Source organism: Sphaerodactylus townsendi, linkage group LG07, assembly GCF_021028975.2.
Source record: "Sphaerodactylus townsendi isolate TG3544 linkage group LG07, MPM_Stown_v2.3, whole genome shotgun sequence".
Lineage (NCBI taxonomy): Eukaryota > Metazoa > Chordata > Lepidosauria > Squamata > Sphaerodactylidae > Sphaerodactylus > Sphaerodactylus townsendi.
In genome coordinates this window covers 7639729-7652681 of record NC_059431.1, presented here as the reverse complement: position 1 = coordinate 7652681, position 12953 = coordinate 7639729, and positions in this window count along the sequence as shown.

The following is a 12953-nucleotide window of genomic DNA, read 5'->3' as shown; positions in this document are numbered from 1 at the left end:
AGCCTGAATACCAGATTTGGTATGCCCAAATATATTTGGGTCCATCTGGGGTTTTTTTGTATTTTTGGTGAGTTTTTTGCATTTTAACCTGCAGGTAAAGCTAGCAGCACCAAAAGTTTAGGGTCCCATGGACCCTCAAAGGGGTAGCCTCCATCTCCTGCTAGCTCTCATTGGAAACAATGGGGAATGGGGCACCCAGTTTGGGGGTCCATAACTTTGTTTCCCCTGAACCAAACTTTACCAAACTCAGGTGAAATCATCTGGACAGTCTCTGGATGGGTCTCTGAAATTGTGGTGCTGCTACCCTGTTTCCCCGAATATAAGGCATCCCCAGAAAATAAGATGTAGTAGAGGTTTTGCTGAAGTGCGAAATATAAGGCATCCCCCAAAAGTAAGACATAGCAAAGTTTTTGTTTGGAAGCATGCCCGACGTACAGAACACAGAAATATAAGACATCCCCTGAAAATAAGACATAGTGCATCTTTGGGAGCAAAAATTAATATAAGACACTGTCTTATTTTCGGGGGAAACACGGTAGCTTTAAAAATGCGCCCCCTGCAGACCAAAAGGCAAAAAACACCCAAAAATACCAAAAAAAGAGCCTGAATAAGAGGCATTCGGATTGGCTCATATTCGAGCAGGATATATTTCGGCCAATTTTGGCTCCAATATGCCCGAATTCGCCCAGATTCGGGCCAAATCCAGGATTCGGTGAGCCTGAATCTCCAAACCTAGTTCGGTCCATGCCCCCCGATCAACAGATTCATCATGGATAGTTAAAACTGCAGTCCTTCTACATTAAAATCAAGGAGAGGTTCCCCCTCCCCCCCCAATGGAACGATCCGGCTGGTATAAACAAAACAAAGCAAAAAAAAAATCAAACCCATCTATTTAAACAAATGTATGTCTTCTTAATGGGTTTCTAAAGTAGAGAGCGGGGGGAGGGAAAGGTGAACCCTTCCAGATGTAGCCTGCAGTAAACCATTTTTGGCTTTTAGTTCCAGTAGGTCATTACTGCATTAATTTGGTGTTTAATTAAATGCCTGTGCAACAGACCATTTATTTGTTATCTAATATTAGCTTTACTTCTTATCAATTAAATGCTTGCTGAGGGCTGGATTCGCTAACGCTTTATGTCCCCTTATGCATTCTCTCTCTCTCTCTCTCTCTCTCTCTCTCTCTCTCTCTCTCTCTCTCTCTCTCTCTCTCATTCTAATCAACAAAATGGGGAGTTGGTGTATATTTATTCGAACAAATTTCAGCAGGTGCGTGACCCCCCCTCCCCCTTTTAAAAAATGGAACGGAGATGCGTTTGCAAACCAATGTTCCATAACAATGAGACTGCTCCACAAGTTACATTTGCAGTGGCCCGGATACATGTTTACAGATTTAGGCTGTGTAACGGTGAACATTAGAAAAAGCGACACGTCTCTTTGGCATTCAGGAAACATAAATAGATGCGTCGCTTTTCTGTCGGTCGCAATGCAGTGCGAGAAGCACTGGAAAAGTAAAAACAATTGTTAATAACTGTAAAAAACATAGAAATAATCATATATTATTATTTATTTATTAAATTTCACATACCGCCCAACCCCTGAAGGGCTCTGGGCGTCGTGCGGTAAAACCGGTAGGCAAACAAACAGTATACAACAAAATAAATCTAAATAACCCATTAAAACCTTTAAAACAATAGCAGCATCCCACATCTGTTGGCGGCGCCCGATCCCAAGCTCGAGAGGGGACCAGCAAGGTGCCGAAGATGGTAGAGTAGATGATACACGAGGCATCAAGAGGGGGCATATGCAAAAGCAACCGGGGATAAGGTTGCCACGTCCCCCTGGCCACCACATGGGGGTGCTCTTCCTTCCTTCCTTCCTTCCTTCCTTCCTTCCTTCCTTCCTTCCTTCCTTCCTTCCTTCCTTCCTTCCTTCCTTCCTTCCTTCCTTCCTTCCTTCCTTCCTTCCTCTGCTGCCTGAGCTGTGGAGGCTTATCTGGGAAATTCAGATTAGCCTGTGCACTCCCACACACGCCAGCTGGGTGACCTTGGGATAGTCACCATTCTTTGGAGCTCTCTTAGCCCCACCCACCTCACAGGGTGTTTGTTGTGAGGGGGGAAGGGCAAGGAGATTGTAAGCCCCTTTGAGTCTCCTGCAGGAGAGAAAGGGGGGATATAAATCCAAACTCCTCCTCCTCCTCCTCCTCCTCCTCCTCCTCCTCCTCCTTCTTCTATCAAAATATTATGTTTAACAATTCTGAGGATAATGGTTTTGATGAAGCCAGTGCTTAAACACGATTCTTTAATCTAAAAAGAGAATCAGACCAGGGTATGGGAAGGCAGACACTAGGACCACATAAAGCATTTCAACCAAAGAAAGATCCAGGAAGATGTAGTGGATTAATTTCCACATCTCCTGGCATCCCTTCATGAGGAAGGACTTTAAACCGGGCTGCGTTCCTTTTGCGAAGTTCTATGAGTGTTGGCAAAATTCGGGGGTCGCTTTGACAATATTTAGAACTGATAGTTTTGAGCAATAATTCAATAGAGGGGAACTAAGTTCTTCTCACTATATTGCTGGGGACCCAGTCTGAAAATGAAAAAGTATTGATTATTTTATCTCTTTTTTGCCTTCTGATAGATAAAGAAGGAACCAGGCAGGCGGTAATTCAAGTATCGGCAGTGTTCTGTGGAGCTATTTATTGCTCATCGCAACAGCGAAACTTTTCAAGACCTTGCAGGGATGCGTGAAGGGTTTTTGGACCACCTTCAATGGACACTGGAACGACCCCTTTCTTTTTAATATTTCATGGAATCTGTAACAGGGTTTCTCCAATGTGGCATTCAAAAGTAATACAAGGTGAACACTGTCGCCGTAAAGGAAATATGCAAAGAATAATATGATAGGCCAAAGACACATATATTTGAGCTAATCAAACCCCGGTAGGTTTAACCTCAGGATTTCCCTCAACTTTCCCCCAAGAAGGATACTGACAAGCTGGAACGGGTCCAGAGGAGAGCAACCAAAATGGTAGAAGGACTGGAATTGATGCCCTACGAAGAGAGACTTAGAGAGCTTGGTATGTTTAGTTTGGTGAAGAGAAGGTTAAGATAGCCATGTTTAGATATTTGAAGGGGTGTCATGCTGGTGAGGGAGCAAGCTTGTTTTCTGCTGCTCCGGAGACTAGGACCAGGAGTATCGGGTTCAAGGTGAAGGAAAAGAGATTCCACCTAAACATCATGAAAAAAAACTTCCTGACAGTAAGGGATGTTGGATAGAGGAATGCACTACCTCGGAGTGTGGTGGAGTCTCCTTCTTTGGAGGTTTTTAAAGAGAGGATGGCCACCTGTCAGGAGTGCTTTGATTGTGTGTTCCTGCATTGCAGGGGGTTGGACTTGATGGCCCTTGGGGTCTCTTCCAACTCTATGATTCTATGATTCTATTTGCACAGAATTTGTCCATATCAGTTTTCCAATCATTTAAAGAAATATTGCTTCTGCTACTTGGGACTGCTTTGCTCTCGTCCACAGCATCCGTCCTCTCTTTTGAGAGAGGACTGGTATTGACAAATTCTCTGCCAGTAATCAGGTCAGACTGAAGGAAATCCTGAGGTCAAACCAACCAGGGGTTGATTGGCCCAAATATATGCGACTTCGAGCTATCATTTTGTATAACATATTATTCATTGCATATTTCCTTTAGAGTGACAGTGTTCACCGTGTATTACTTTGGAATGCTACAATTTTGTGAAATATGATTGAAATAATTCAATTTATAATAGTAATACCAGCAGGTGGGTGCTTTAACCCACCTCAATAACTTTTCTTTATCTCTCTTTTCTTTCTCTTTAGCTCATTATATCTACTTTCCTCTTTTCTTTTATAGAATTAATTAGGTAACCAGAATGGGTTTATTAGATAGTTAAATATTTAGAATGTGAAGGAATAGTATAAGATTAATGAACTAAGTAAGGTTATACATATATATGTTTGTTAATCCATTCTGAATAAGATTTTTTTCTTTCTTCTCCTTTTCATTTTTCATGTATGTATTTTATATTATTGTTTATCCAGGTGTATTACTAATGTGTTTTCTTAAATTTTCCTAATCAAGATTATTTTTTTAAAAAACTGTAAAAATTATCTCTGGTCAAAATCCATGTCTGCAGATATCAAAATCTCATGTAATAAAATTAGTGCTGTGGAGAAAAAAGAAAGCAAGAAAATATGAGACAATCAGCAAACAGGTTGTATAAGAGAATTTGCTGTTTAATTTTGAGTTGAAACTATATAGGTAAAAAAGACACTTGTGTTTACTCACAAGGTTGACTAGTCAGCGGTAGAGTGGTTTTCATAACTTTAGTCTAGGGGCGATTCCGCACATGAGTAAATAGGTTCGACCCAGTTCCCTGAGAAGGGTACTGACCTAGGTTGAAGCCATTGTTGTTCCCCACTGCAACCAGCTTGATCCCAGCTCAGAGGGCGGAATCATCCTGGGCCTCTTCACCGCTCCATTCCGATTGGCTACTGTTCTACGGCCATGTTCCGTCTATCCCCACAAAAAAAACTGCCACAGGAATGGAGGGACGAAGGTGGCGTTTTTTGATTGGCCAGCTGTACGCATGCCCGAAACACTCAGCTGTGATTGGCTGAATGGGGGACTCCTGGACCCAGAGATTCCGCACTTTACTGGGATCGAGCTGAGTTCGAGCGTGGTTCCCTGAAAAAGTATTAGTTCCCAACTGGAGTCGGAAATTTGACCATTACACGGGGTGAAGCTGGTACAAAACCACGTCGATTCCAGTGGTTGTGCATAGCACTTAGGTCGAACACAGCTCGAACTTAGGTCGATAACGCCAGTGCGGAATCGACCTAGGGGTACCAGCCCCCTCTTTATGATGGTGGTCTGTCTGGAGATTGGCAACCCGAGTTGGTGGGCTGCAGTGGAAAAGGGAGCTGGCCAAAACTGTCCCTACCAGTTTTGAAAATAAGCCCCCTTAAACTCTCCAGAACAGCACAGTTCAAGCAAAGCAATTTTCTGTTGTTTATTTCTGCAGAAACCAAATCTCCTTTGGAAAAGAAGCACGTCTGGCCACCCCAGCCAAGCTCTCCTTCTTTCTCATTTTCTTGTTCTGATTCAAAGAAATCCAGTCAAACTGCTTTTCTTCTTAGCTGGACACTCTGAGTCCCCGAAGTTAAAATACTGAACCTTATCTTAAAACAACAAAACCACTTGACTTCTGACAATTTTCTTCTCCTGGTCCCTTTCTCCACACAATCCCGCCAGTTTTCTACCGTTTGCCTTAAATACACCTGTCTCCGAGCTCCGGGTTGCCTCAACTCGCTGACCGGAGGAAAATTACTTTTCTGTCCACCCTGATTTATTTTCCCATTCTAACTTTCCAACTTATCTTTCTTTCTGCTCCTATGGTGACATTCCCTCCCCCTTGCCGCCGCCTTTAATTGTTTGCTCCCTCCCTGCCTTTCTGCATGATTTCTGCTTGCTCCATTCTGTCATCTCTTTGCACCGAGTCTGATGACCAAACTTCACTAGCTCAGAACTGCCCGTGAAGCCACAAGTCTGAAGCTGGCTCCCATTTGAGCGGCTGGGACCGAAATGAAGACAACCCATGTATACCTGTATCAATCTGGAGAAATGCTTTCAGGATACCAAGCAGTGAAAGATCTTGGGATGTTAATGATACGTCGAAGGCTTTTCACGGCTGAATACGCTTTGTGTTGATTGTTAAGGACAGGCTGCAGTGATATTTGTATCGCGGGTCTTCAGAGGATTCCGCATGGCCGTGTTCTGAAGCATTCTCCAGCCACAGATGCATCTGTGGCTGGAAACGCCAGGAGAGAGAGAATGTTAGAACATGCGGGCCATACAGCCCGGAAACCACACAGCACCCAAGATCTTGGGATGCCTTAAAGGTGAAAGAATGCATCTGTGGCATAAACTGTCGAAAAATAGCAGCCACCGATTCGACGGGGGCAGCCATTGCGGCTGTGGGGAGCGGAATGGGCAAAGAAAGGGAGCTTGCAGCCGAAAAGGCGCCAAATTGCATGGAGCTGCAATGATTGGCTCCAAGCCCAAAAGGTGGGAGGAGCAAGTAGATAAAAGGCGCCTCACCCTGAGCCTCGGCCTTCTTGGCTTGTCAAGGCTCAAGAGCGGCGTGACCCACCCTCCCTCCCTTAGTTTACCTGTTAAAAAAGTGTAATATTTTTTTCATTTAGCCTTTATTTGGCATAAACCAGGGGTCCCCAAACTTTTTAAACAGGGGGCCAGTTCACTGTCCCTCAGACTGTTGAAGGGCCGAACTAAAAAAAACTATGAACAAATTCCTATGCACAAATGATTGTAAAATGTTTGATTTCACCTTTCAGCCTTTCTGTCATGGTCTATTTTTAGAACAGTGACCAAAGTATGTCAAGTACAGGGTGGGCTCCAAATATTGTTGGGGAGGCTGTGGAATACCTTCCCCTGTAAAAAAAAAAGCAGAACTTTCCCAATGAAGCATTCCATCTAACCCAGGATCAGGTATCTTCCTGGGTTCTTTCCTCCCTAGCAGCTAGCGAGCGATTCGCCAGCCTGGCTGATGCCAATGGGAGTGGTGCGGAACAGAAAACCTGAGAGCAACACATGTCAGAGCAGGCGTTGCCACATGTAAGGTTTCCAACTCTGGGTCAAAAAATTCATGGAGATTTGGGGGTGCAATCTGAGAAAGGCAGGGTTTGGAGTGGGGAGCCACCCATCCAAAGTAGTCATTTTCTCTAGGAATTGATCTCTGTCACCTGGAGGTCAGCTGTAATTCTGGGATATCTCCAGGCCTCCCCTAGAGGTTGGCAACTCTTAAATAGAGGTAGTATCCACAAATATGTCTCCTGCCTGTGATCAGCAATGTTTAGAAAGCAGCAACTCCAGTCACAGAAAAAAAGAAAGCAGACCACAATGGTAGGGCCTACGCCTTGTTGCATAGGCTGGTTGGGGAGAAAGGAGCCCAAGGGAGCCGCGGGTATATCCAGAGCTGTTTTCCCTCCAGCAGACCCAACAGCAGTCGAAAAGCCCGCGGAGACCCTGTTCAGCGCCATACCAGCCCGGTCCTCCAGCTACAGGGTGGGGGGTGAGGATCGCCCTGTTTGCTTTCAGCTGGCCTTTGTTGGCGGGGCAGAGGTGGGTAGCCCCATTCTCAAGTTGTGGGGGGCCTGAAGGCAGACAAGTGACTGCAAGCACAACAACCCAGTGGGAAACCCTCCTGCGCCGCCAGACCCGTGCCCCACATCAACGGCCGTTGGGGCTGGTTCCTCCTCTCCCTGGAGCCCCCTCGAGCCCCCACTGCACATGAATGGAGCCATTGCCGCCATGCCTGGCGGGCTGGATAAATGCCTTTAGGGGGCCACATTTGGCCCCCGGGCCATAGTTTGGGGACCCCTGGCATAAACAGTATAAAATCACATCTAAATCGCATCAAAATACAAACTTGCAACATATAACAAATTAAGTTGATTCATACATACTGTTGTTTGTGGAATATTTCCAGCAGAAAGTTCGCAGCCATTTCACAGAATGTGGCATCAGAATTATTTAATGAGAACAATAGTCTGCTTAGTTCATCCAGCTCACTAGGTATCATAGAAAGCAACCTAGAGTATTTGACTCGAATGCTTGCCGATTTAGGACAACAGAATAATTGGTGAGTTAATGTTTCTAACTGATTTGCACCACATGAACACACCCTTTTGCACATTTCTAGGTTGTTAAAAGTTGAATATGTTATAGAATGTTATGTTTTCTTGTATCTGTCGCAGCCCGGCAGGTTGGCAACGGGAGTCGCAACATCTTGGGGGAGAAGCCGAGCCAGGCGGCCGGTCTTCTCCATGGTTGTGCCCTGCGGAAGGGCCATAGGGGGTACTGGAGGTGGAGATGAACAGTAAGCAAGCCGGTAGGCTTAGCTGGTGCCCGACACCCCAGCAGGTGGGGGTGGGGTGGGCCAGTAGGCAAGCCGGAAGGCTTAGCCGGTGCCTGCTAACCCCAGCAACAGGAAGGGTTGAAGCTGGGGGTTCGCCCTTGGGGCTCCCAGCTTCCTGCGGAAGTCCTCTTCAATGGAGATAAGAACATAAAGAACAAAGTTTTCAGCTGGATCAGACCAAAGTCCATCTAGTCCAGCTCTCTGCTACTGCGCGGTGGCCCAAACCAGGTGCCTTTGGGAGCTCAAGCATGCAGGAGGTGCGAAAGCAATGGCGCTTCTCGCGGCTGTTGCTCCCCGAAAGCACCTGGACTGTTGGGCGCATTTGCAATCTCAGATCAAAAGTTCAAGATTGGTAGCCATAAAATCGACTTCTCCTCCATAAATCTGTCCAAGCCCCTTTTAAAGCTATCCAGGTTAGTGGCCATCACCACCTCCTGTGGCAGCATATTCCAAACACCAATCACACGTTGCGTGAAGAAGTGTTTCCTTTGATTAGTCCTAATTCTTTTAATTTTCAATGTATGCCCTGAGTTTCTGAGTATTGTTGAGAAGAGAAAAATTTCTCTTTGTCAACATTTTCTATCCCATGCATCATTTTATAGACTTCAATCCTATCCCCCCTCAGACATCTCCTCTCCAAACTAAAGAGTCCCAAATGCTGCAGCCTCTCCTCATAGGAAAGGTGCTCCAGTCCCTCAATTGGGGACTGCATGATGTTGCGACCCGTTTGATGCCCAGCTTCTGGTTTGGTTTACTTGTTAGCATTTAATAAATTGGGCTGCTGCCCGATCCATTTTCCAAGCACTGTTGTGGTGTGTTTCATTTGCCGGGGAAGGGTCTACACCATCTGCACGCAACACCTTTTTCATAGCATCGTAGAGTTGGAAGAGACCACAAGGGCCATTGACTCCAACCCCCTGCCATGCAGGGACACACAATCAAAGCACTCCTGACAGATGGCCATCCAGCCTCTCTTTAAAAAACCTCCAAAGAAGGAGACCCCACCACCCTCCAAGGCAGCATATTCCACTGTCAAACAGCCCTTACTGACAGGAGGTTCTTTCTAATCTTTGGGTGGAATCTCTTTTCATGCACCTTGAATCCATTGTACCTTGCTCTAGCCTCTGGAGCAGCAGAAAACAAGCTGGCTCCTTCATCAACATGACATCCCTTCAAATATTTAAACAGGGCTATCACGTCCCCTCTTAACCTCTTAGCGTAGTGGCTAAGAGCAGTGGCTAAGAGCAGGTGCACTCAGCAGGTGCACTCAGATCTGTAGGATCCGGGTTTGATTCCCAGCTCTGCCGCCTGAGCTGTGAAGGCTTATCTGGGGAATTCAGATTAGCCTGTACACTCCCACACACGCCAGCTGGGTGACCTTGGGCTAGTCACAGCTTCTCGGAGCTCTGTCAGCCCCACCCACCTCACAGGGTGTTTGTTGTGAGGGGAGAAGGGCGAGGAGATTGTAAGCCCCTTTGAGTCTCCTGCAGGAGAGAAAGGGGGGATATAAATCCAAACTTCTCCTTCTCCTCCTCCTCCTCCTCCTCCTCCTCCTCTTCCTCTTCCTCTTCCTCTTCCTCTTCCTCTTCCTCTTCTTCTTCTTCTTCTTCTTCTTCTTCTTCTTCTTCTTCTTCTTCTTCTTCATTTGTTCTTGCTTCCTCAATATCTGGTCTTGAAGTGGGGCTATTTTATTAGTGGCCATCTATAGATATAAATGAGGTTTCAGTACTTTTATTAATTTTATTGTAGATCTTGTATATTATCGTATTATATTATGGTTTTTAAATAGTTTTCACCCTAAAAGCCTGTGGCTGACAGCAATTGGAATACAAGACCAATAAATAGAATAAAATAAACGAATGCTACCCTCCAGGCCACTTCGCTTGGTAAAAAGCACACAAGTTTACTTTGTGTACCAAAGTTCTGTCTAAACGGCAGACATGCCGTGGAGCCATATCCATTCGAGAGGAGCAGTCATTTTCTTCCAAGCCTATATTTGGTTTCAATTAAAAAAAAAAAGACAGGTTGCTTAATCTTTCCCCAAGTTGATATGCTGTGTATACCTGAGTGAACTGTCCAATTTCCCTTATAAATTATGTATACAACCCACAACCTCCGACTCTTTTAGAAACTCGCGAGGAAAATTCAATTTCGTTTGGGCTTTTTTCCCTTCCCCTCCTGGTTCTTGGGATATTCATTTCAGACTCTCTCTCTCTCCACCCCCCCCTTTTTCTCTCATTTCTCTAAACGTCTTATTTATTCAAGCTCCTCATAGAGCGAAGGAATGCCATGCATTGGTGATTTTATTACTTCGGACAGTTTACAATATCTCCTCAGAACCTAACATGTTAATTGATTTTAAAATTTCTATAAATTTGAGCGGCGCTATCGCACCCAACATACCGACGCCAAAGGAGACTCATTTCAGTGTCCTCGGAGGCCGCTTCTGAGCTGCTTCAGATAAACACGTTGGCTGCACTGTGGACAAAGCAATGAAGACGAGATGAAGGAGAAACAGGTTCTCCGTCGTTCTCACAGATATAAAATGGGACATTTTGCCCTCTGCAACCGGATTCTAAGGTTGCCCGTTTGAATTGAGAAGCCCCATGGCACAGGAAAGCAATGAAGCACTTCTGTATACTTCGCGTGTGAGTATAAAGTTGCAGCAGCCTTGGAAGGTTTTACAATCCCAGCCAAGTTGGCGGGACCGCTAGATTAGAGTGTTTTCTAGTATCTGTACTTTCTATCTGTATCTTCTGTTTCTTTTGCCTGCCTGTGTGAAACTGTTTCAATGTGGTTTTCGGATGGGAACTACAGGTGTTTATCTTACTTTGGCGGGAACTGGTGGGGTGCCTGTAAAAGAGGCTGTTCGAACGTTGGGAGGTCAGTTCCCGCATTGCTTCTGATCGACTTAGAATGCCAGCTCAATAAAGAACTTGAACAGTTGCTTTTGGCCTGGACTTTACTGGTTCCTTACACGTACAATCTGAAGGTTTGGACCCAGAAAGTCCAGTTTTTATCGTACCTTTTACCACTTGACTTCTCTGCTTCAGATTCTGAGAACAATCTCCGAGCATACCCGGAACTCCCGAGCCCGTGAGGGGTGGTCTTTGGGGAGGGGGAATGTCAGGATGGGTCTCCCCCTGGCAGGATCCACCACCCCCATCCCTCTGGCCATCAGCCTTGAGCTGCTGAACCCAGCTGATCGTCCCCCTCCCTTCCTTCCAGCGAAATGATAGTCAGATGGGGTCACGGCCCTCCGAGGTGTGGCACAGCTCCTGTCTTTTGTAATTGCAACTTTGTATTTGAATGGTGGCATTCTTCCCTTTGTTATCTTGTGCAGCTGCTGCACCTTGGGCCCGGCAAGGGGTGGGCCAAGGGCAGCAGGGATGTAAGACCTGGTTTCTGCTATGTGTTCTCAGAAATCGTCTATGCCTCGTTATGCTTTAGTCTTCAATAAAGCCATTTTGTTGCTATGCCAGTCATGCTGTGTTAGAATTGCAAATGTGCTTGCCAACTCAAAAAGGTCAGGGACACCTGACTTGGGATCTCATCATCGTCATCAAATCCATCATGCTCAGTAGCATATCGGGCAACAAGGACTCTCCAGAATTTCCGGTCTTGGGCGAGTGTTCCAGCCTCTTCCCATGTGACTTAGAATAACGTCGCCACAAAATGCAGTTTGAACATTCTACTTTGCACTTCTTGCTCACCTGAGCCATCACACAGGGCGGTCTACATTTCACAGTTAGCCTTGCTCCTTGGTAATTAATGGCCCTGTTTGCTTTGGATTGTGAAGGCGAAAAAAATAATATTTAAATTGCGATACCTGTGGCAGGTATCTTACCTGGCATGCTAAATATTTTCCCGTTAATTCCGTGTCGTGTTCTACATAGTATAACACAAAGGTTCTTGAACTGTGTCGTGGAGACTTTCTATGGCTCTTGGTGGGTGGATCTGGGGCAAAAGGGAGTAAGCACAATGAAATCAGTAGCTAAAAGCATAGATGTTTACACCCTATGTTGAAAAAGCAAGTGAATTTTTTTTCACTTGAAAAGAGAAAAAAGGAACTGAAAAGTATGCCTTTTTAGCAAAACGAGAAGCTCTAACGGAAACGGAAACAGTTAATTAAAGTCCCACCAAGGGTTAAGTGCAATGTGTGGTTTCGGGGCGCAATGGCCGTGATTTCACTGGCAACATTCTCTCCTGACGATTTCTAAACAGCATTCTCTCCTGACGTTTCCATCAGATCCTGTGAAGATGCCAGCCACAGATGCAGGTGAAACGTCAGGAGAGAATGCTGCTAGAACACGGCCATACAGCCCGGAAACCACACAGCACCCCAGTGATTCCGGTCGTGAAAGCCTTCGACAATACAGTAAATTAATCCTCTGCTATACCGTACGGCTTTCCCTTGATCCTATTGGATCTGGACCCAACAAACAAATACAGCCAATGAGGTTTCATTTCCAAAAAACCTGAAACATTTACTCCTACGTGTTGGGCAGATAAGAAAACAAACAAAAAGGTTTCTCAAAAAAAACCCCACAACACAGCACACAAACTCAAAGGATGGAAGGTCTAAACGCTACCAAGTTTAAGAACTGTTATTGTAGGCATTTGAACGTAATTGCTTTTGGGCGCCTTCCAGGTCTCGGATTCTGTAAAGCAGAGACTGCTTTGCAAACCTTTTGCCTTCCAGGTGATTTGGAGCTGGTAATTCCACAAGTGCTCATGGGAATTTGAGCTGCTCAGCCATTCCGGAACATTCCAATAAACTTATATTCCCATTACTGCTGCCCGTGGTAAGCTCACATTTGGCATTGCACTTTGCTGGAGAAAATGGAAGAGGGCAATTCCAGCGCTTGGGCTCCATTGTCCTTCTCTTGTGCATGTTCCATTTAATTAAAACTCTATTTTATCCACCAGCCCGGCTTTGGCTCCATAATGTCTTGAAGGTCACCTCCGAGTCACAGGGTGGCCTTTT